The 7,080-nt window shown below is 42.0% G+C and overlaps 1 non-coding gene across 1 annotated transcript; it reads left to right on the forward strand.

The window, feature by feature from the left end:
- The first annotated feature begins 6,355 nt into the window (after positions 1-6,355).
- On the forward strand, positions 6,356-6,488 carry LOC150053948 (small nucleolar RNA SNORA40). The gene has a single exon (XR_016537952.1). It is a non-coding gene; the product is annotated as a small nucleolar RNA SNORA40 (small nucleolar RNA).
- Positions 6,489-7,080: the final 592 nt, after the last annotated feature.

Genomic DNA, 7,080 nt, shown 5'->3' on the forward strand with positions numbered 1-7,080 from the left:
ATCAAACATAGGTTAACTGATTTTGTAAAGCACAAATAGCCTTTCCTGTGTTTGGGAGAGGCAGAAAGAAAAGCATTTACTTTGTGTGTGTGTGTGGGGGGGGTGTATGTGGATCCTGGGGCTTGGACTCGCCTGGGTGTTGTCCCTGAGCCTTCAGCTCAAGGCTACCGCCCTACCTTTTTTTTTTTTTGCCAGTCCTGAGCCCAGGGCCTGGGCACTATCCTTGGGCTTTCTCAAGGCTAGAGTTCTACCACTTGAGCCACAGAGCTATTTCTGGCTTTTTTCTATGTATGTGGTACTGAGGAATAGAACTTGGGTCTTTATGCATGCCAGGCTAAACTCCTGGCCCCCTCATGCTTTCTCTTAAGAATGATTAGTCTTCCCTCTCCCATATTTCTGAGATGAATATTTCTAATACTAGCTCAGGAACTCAAAAGTACTTATGGTAAGTTTTAATGATTTGTCTATCCTAACACTGGAATCTGTTAAGAGCTTTCTGAATCCCAGTTCTTTTTCCCAAGATATTGAATGTCTCATGAAAATAATAGAGAATAGAATTGTGTAGGTCATACTGTTTTGAACTAATCTAAATGAGATAGTCTACTTCCTTGAACTATGCAACAAAAGACTTAGTATATTTCATCTAAGGTCATATCAACTTCATCCTCCAAACATTTCCTTTATTTAAGCCATGGGCTACTAGCCTTAGAATCAAAGCTAACAGAAATAGCTAGTGAAGGAAATGGGAAAATATTCTAGAATTTTGTAGGTAAATGATATAATTCTGCACACAAAAAAACAATTTCATCTTTAATAACCTGTCAAGCTTAGCCACTAAATTTCACTTTGTAAATTGCTTAACCTGCTAGACCACCTGCGTATGGTTTCATTCTTGTGGTTATTGACTTAGGGCACCATATAGTGTGACATCACACGGTGACAGCCACCTTTATGTGGTGTTTTCCTTTAAAAATTCAGCAGAGTATGGTAGCTCATGCCTGTAATCCTAGATACTCCTGTAATCCTAGCTACTCAGGAGGCTGAGATCTGAGGATCAAGGTTCAAAGCAGCCTGAGTAGTAAAGTCAGAGAGACTCTTATCTCTAGAAAACTGGAAGTAGTGTTGTGGCTCTAGGGGTAGGATAGTAGCCTTGAGCTGAAGAGTTCTGGGACAATGCCCAGGTCCAGAGGTAGGGTGGTAGCCTTGAGCTGAAGAGCTCAAGGACAGTGCCCAATCCCAGAGTTCAGCCTAGAGGAGGGAATCTAAAGAAAAGAGGGTGAGGGGTTCAATTCAGTGTAAAGTAAGAAAGAGGAAAGACGTAAAGATTGAGTCAGCTTTGTGCTGATTCTTGCAACCTCAACAGAAGTTTGTAGTTGTCCAAGAGGAAGTTGTCCACTGCCAAAGCTGACCTGAGACCTCTTACATGGCCTTGGCAGAAGATGCCAAACTCACCCAGCGTCTCCCTTTCCTCATAACAGTTTGTTACAAACTGTTGTAAACTGCCACAGCCTTGAAAAGCTCAGAAAAGGAGACTAGACTCTGAAGGTGGTTTGGGGGGCACCAGGGGCTCGAAACCTTCCTCCAGCTTCAGGTCTCCTGAGTCCATATTGTCAGGTATTTACTAAGAGGGATATGGGGGTGTACATGCAGGAAGAATGAGGTCACAGTACCCTTGCAGTTACAACAACAATCATGAGATATACTCAAGTGACAAACAACTTATCTTTAAAAGTGGGTAGAATTAGCTCAGGTTTGTCTTTTCCTAACTTCCCAAAAGATTGGGTGTGGAATTAGCCTACACCTAGGATAGAAATCTGAGGTCCTTCAAGTCAGGACTGAATCATCAACTTAGGAGACTCTCGTGAGAGTTTAGGGTTAGATTTTGATTAACTCATATTAAGGGCAGAATCTTGGGTCACTGTAATGGTAAAAGCAATTCATCTTTCTCCAAGCTTTCCAAGAGTCAAGAGAATGACATTCCAATCTCTTTGCTAGACCTCATGGCTCAGCATTCAGGTTCTCATTGGAAAAAAAAGAAAAAAGAAAAAAAAAAAAGGTTCTTATTGGATATTGGGGTTCGATGATTTAGAGTGGGAGAAAGTGTTGAGATCTAAAATAAGATGACACTGGGTTCACTTGAAAGATACTATACATGACTTTGAAAGCTAAGTAATTTTGTTTGTTTTTTGTTTATTTGTTGTTGTTTCTTTTATTTATTTATTTATTTATTTTTTGTCAGTCCTGGGCTTGAGCTCAGGGCCTGAGCACTGTCCTTGGGCTTTCTACAAGGCTAGAGCTCTTCCACTTGAGCCTCAGCACCACTTGTGGCTTTTTACTATTTATGTGATACCAGGAAATCGAACCTGTGTCTTCGTGCATGCTAGGCAAACACTCTAACACTAGGCCAAACTCCTGGCCCCTTTTGTTTGTTTTTATACTGCTACCTGTGCTTGAATTCAGCGCTTCAAACTCTTGCTTGGCTTTTTCAGTCTGATTTGAATCAGGTCTCTGATCCAGCGTTTTGCTGGTTAATTGGAGATAGAAACTGGCAAACTTTTCTGGGCATTAGTGAAGATTATAGGTGTAAGCCATTGGTAGAAGGGGCTAACTAGTTATATAAGGCTTTTTGATTGGCGGGGAGAGGTATTGCAGTCCTGGGGCTTAAACTCAGGGCCTAGACACTATCCCTGAGTATTTTTGCTTGAAGCTTTACCATTTCCAGATTTTTGGTGGTTAGAGATAAGGAACTTTTCTGTAAAAGCCAGTCTTTGAACCATGATTCTTAGATATCAGCCTCCTGAACAGCTAAGATTACAGGCATGTGACACCAATGTCAGGCTGCACACACACACGAACACCATTTGATCTCAGGCTCTGGGCACTGTCACTGAGTTACTTTCCTTTTTTTGTGGGGGGGGCAGTCCTGGGCTTGAGCTTAGGGCCTGAGCACTGTCCTTGGAATTTCTCAAGGCTAGAGCTCTACCACTTGAGCCTCATCACCGCTTCTGGGTTTTTTCTATGTATGTGGTATCCAGGAATTGAACTTGAGGAGCGAAGAAAAATACATATCTATATTTTGATGAACCATTTGCACTTTTGAATTTGTATTGAATTTGTATTTTCTTTAACTTGCTTTTCTGCTTCTGTATACTTGCTTGCTATAACCTTGAGGAAGGTAACAGCAGTTCTCGTGACTAATCTACAACCACCCACTCACCCTTGGGCCCTAGACACTCCTGGATCTGGAGCATGAGTTACCCTCTGGTAGGGAGTATATACATTCCAGACCCTCCACCTAGGCCTGGGGCTTCAAGGGCCATCTGGAACCTACAAGGTCGGACTTGCGGGGGGGGGGGGTCAGCAAACTAGAGCAATCGCAAGCCCGTTACCATGGAGATAAAACCATCCTCCTAGAATCACCATAGGGGCTCCGTCCAATCAGTTCAAAGCACGACAGCCCGCTAGCCCGACCAATGATTAGCCTCGGCCCCTTTCCCACTTTGTGTCGCGCCAATCATTGCTAGAAGTTTGGTATGAATTTTCCTGCGTGGTGTATCGATTCGTTACTAATGCTTACTGGGGCCTTCCCCCTACCAAAGAATGTACAAAAGATGCTGTAATGTTGGGCTCGTGGCCTCTGGTCTGCACTGGATTATCAGTGTGCAGAGACCTGTGCTCGAGTCCATCAATAAGCCAGGTCTTCGTGCACGGGTAGGCAAGCACTCTACCACTAGGCCAAACTTCCAGCCCCTTTTAAGGCTTTTTAACAATAGCACCTCATCCTGCTCTACTCCCACAGGAAGAAACTTCTCTTTGAAGCTTTCTAGGTGGCTTCTTTTGACATTTCCTTCAGTATTTCTACATGTCTTACTGATATCAACTCTTTAGTACTTATTTATTGACTTTCACCATAGCAGACGGGACATTTTTTTTTTCTTTTCCACCATTACCATTATCACCACCATTATATCCTTACTCCCTCACATGATCCCTCAAAGAGTTTACTTTCTCTATTCTCCAAATATTTTGTTGTAATTTTGCTTGTATCAGTAGTCAGTGTTTATATCTATGACTAGTACATATTATTCCCACTCAAGTCTTGCAATATGCCCATGATTTCTCTCTTGCAGCACTTTATTTCTTTTGGATAAACTAACAATGGTATTTTTTTTTTCTCTTCTTTTTTCTTTTTGACAGTCGTGGGACTTGAACTCTGGGCCTGGGCGCTGTCCCCGAGTTCTTCAGCTCAAAGCTACCACCTTACCCCTTGAGCCACAGTGCCATTTCTGGTTTTCTGGTGTTTAGTTGGAGATAAGTCTCTCAGACTTGAGTACCCAGGCTGGCTTTGACTGGTCCTCAGATCTCAGACTCCTGAGTAGCTAGCATGCACCACCATGCCTGGCTGCTTTTGGGGTTTTTTTAAATCAACAACCCAACTCAGTCTCCCCAATATCTGTCTTCCCAATACATTTGGTCATAGCAGATACTCTTGCCAATTTCAATGTTCTGAACAAGTCTCTTCTACAGACTCTCACCTCCTTTGCCTGGAGTAGGTGTTCTCTGAATCTGTTACTAACTCTCACCCTGGGGATTCTCAGCAGCACCATTCTTGTGATTCTTCTTTCTTGTGTTTCTGGATCATCTCTGATCCTCCTTTTTGGTTTACTTTCATTGGTTTAGAGAAGAACATTCTCTATTCATCTCTTGAGAAGCAGAGTTTCAAACTGTTTGCTATGTCTTCAGTATTTCCAGATTTCACAACAATGTGTCTTGATATTTGGTGGACCATTCATATCAAGTAAAGTTTATTCTTTAGAGTTGAGAAACTTTTGTAATTTATTGATTTTTCTCCTCCAATTCTCACTACTTCCCCCCTCCCCCAGCCTCCAGGTCAGTCATGAAACTTGATGTCAGGGCCTGGACACTGTCCCTGAGCTTTTTTGCTCAAAGCTAGCACTCTGCCACTTTGAGCCACAGCACCACTTCTAGTTTTCAGGTGGTTAACTGGTGATGAGTCTCATGGACTTTCCTGCACAGGCTGGCTTCAACTCTCTGCCTTCTGTGTGTGTGTATGTGTGTGTGTACACGTGTGTACACATGTGTACATGTGCGTACCCGTGTACTGGGGCTTGAACTCAGGGCTTGGCAATTGTCCCTTAGCTTTTTCATTCAAGTCTCTAGCACTTGATAGAGTAGCTCTACTTTCAGCCTTTTTGCTAGCTAAGTAAAGAAAAGAATCTCATAGATTTTCTGCCTGGGCTGGCTTCCAACCATTATCCCCAGACATGAACCTCTTGAGTAGTTAGGATTAGAGATGTAAGTCACCAGCATTTGGCTTTCTTAAGCCTTCACCTTCTCATTGCCTTCCTAAAAAGCAAATAATGCCATGGAATCATGAAGCACTGTGAATTCTTCCATGGAAGCCACATTGTTTTTTTGGCTCTTCTCATTTCCTGCAAAACCATCTGCTTTTCACACTCTGCTAAGGTAGTTAATGGCCATGTGTCTTTTTCTCAGCTTCCAAAATCTATTTTTAATGATTTCCCCCGCCCACCTCAGACTTGGGGCTTGAACTCAAGGCCTGGGCATTGTCTCTGAGTTTCTTTTGCTCAAGGCTGGCATTCTACCATTTGAACCCTTGTGCTACTTTCAGTTTTTTTCTGTTTATGTGGTACTGAGGAGTTGAACCCAGGGCTTCATGCTTGTGAGGCAAGCACTCTATCCTAAGCCACATCTTCAGCCCCTAAGTTATTATAGCCTCTTCCCCTTCTCTTTTTTTCTTGAATTTTGCCTCGTCAATGATACTTTTGGTATATATTTATATATTTATATCTGTATATATATGCACATATATATATATATATAACTATAGATATATACTGCTAAAGGAAGGGTTAATACATACAGACTAACTATCTTCCTTGCCATGAAACTATCTTGTAGTTTCTCAGTGATTTACTCCTACACATATTTCTTTAGGTGGCTCATATATGTCAAGTATTCTTTAATTACTTGGGATACATCATAAAACAAAACAGAATATCCTTTATAGTTGGAAAGTTTACATTCTAGTAACTGTGAGCAGGGAGGTGGGGATAAAAATAAACCTATATTTAGATTATATAACTGGTACTAGATAAGTAGTTTTAAAGTACTATGTGAGCCTAGTATGGTAGGGCATGTCTATAATTCCAGCAATAGGGAAGCAAAGGAAGGAGGACCAGGAAAAACATATATGCAAGTCCAATCTGGGCAACACAGTAGGATCCTGTCTCAAAAGGGGGGGGCATGAAGAAAATGGAGATTCAGAAGTAACTGATAGGGATAGGCTGCAGTATAAAATATAAATATGTAGAGCACTTGTGTGTATGTGTCTTTGCTTAATTTATAACAAAGCTTTACAGACAGGTACAAATAGCAAATCCTTTTTTGGGGCCCCGGAATTCATTGCTGAATATTAGATTTTGGTACATGTAAGAAGGAATATGATTCCTATAATAGTTGGCAATGTGGGGTTTGTTAACTCACAGGTTGGCACTGAGAATAAAGTTGATGTAAAATCAAGGGGAAAAAAAAGAGCTGGGAGTAATGCTCATGCATGTAATCCTAGCTACTTAGGAGACTGAGATCTGAGGATCTCAGTTCAAAGCCAGCCCGGACACTCACTGAAGACCTTGAGACTTTTATCTCCAATTAGCCACTAGAAAACCAGAAGTGGACCTGTGGCTCACAGGGTAGGGTGATAGCCTTGAGCTGAAGAGCTTGGGGACGGCACCCAGGCCCAGAGTCCAAGCCCCACGACCAACATAAAAAAAAACTATGCATATAAGTACATATATTCATATTTTCCACAACTTTTGTCCTCTCCTTACCCTCTAGATTGAAGATAATCAACAGTGCTTTTTTTTTTTAATTTGCCAGTTCTGGGGCTTGCACTCAGGGCCTGAACACTGTCCTTGGGCTTTCCTCAAGGCTAGCACTCTTCCACTTGAGCCACAGCACCACTTCCAGCTCTTTCTATCTATGTGGCACTGAGGAATCAAACTTAGGTCTTCATGCATGCTAGGCAAGCACTCTACC

The sequence above is a fragment of the Megascapheus bottae genome, chromosome 15, assembly GCF_031878675.1.
Source record: "Megascapheus bottae isolate mThoBot1 chromosome 15, mThoBot2.hap1, whole genome shotgun sequence".
Classification (NCBI taxonomy): domain Eukaryota; kingdom Metazoa; phylum Chordata; class Mammalia; order Rodentia; family Geomyidae; genus Megascapheus; species Megascapheus bottae.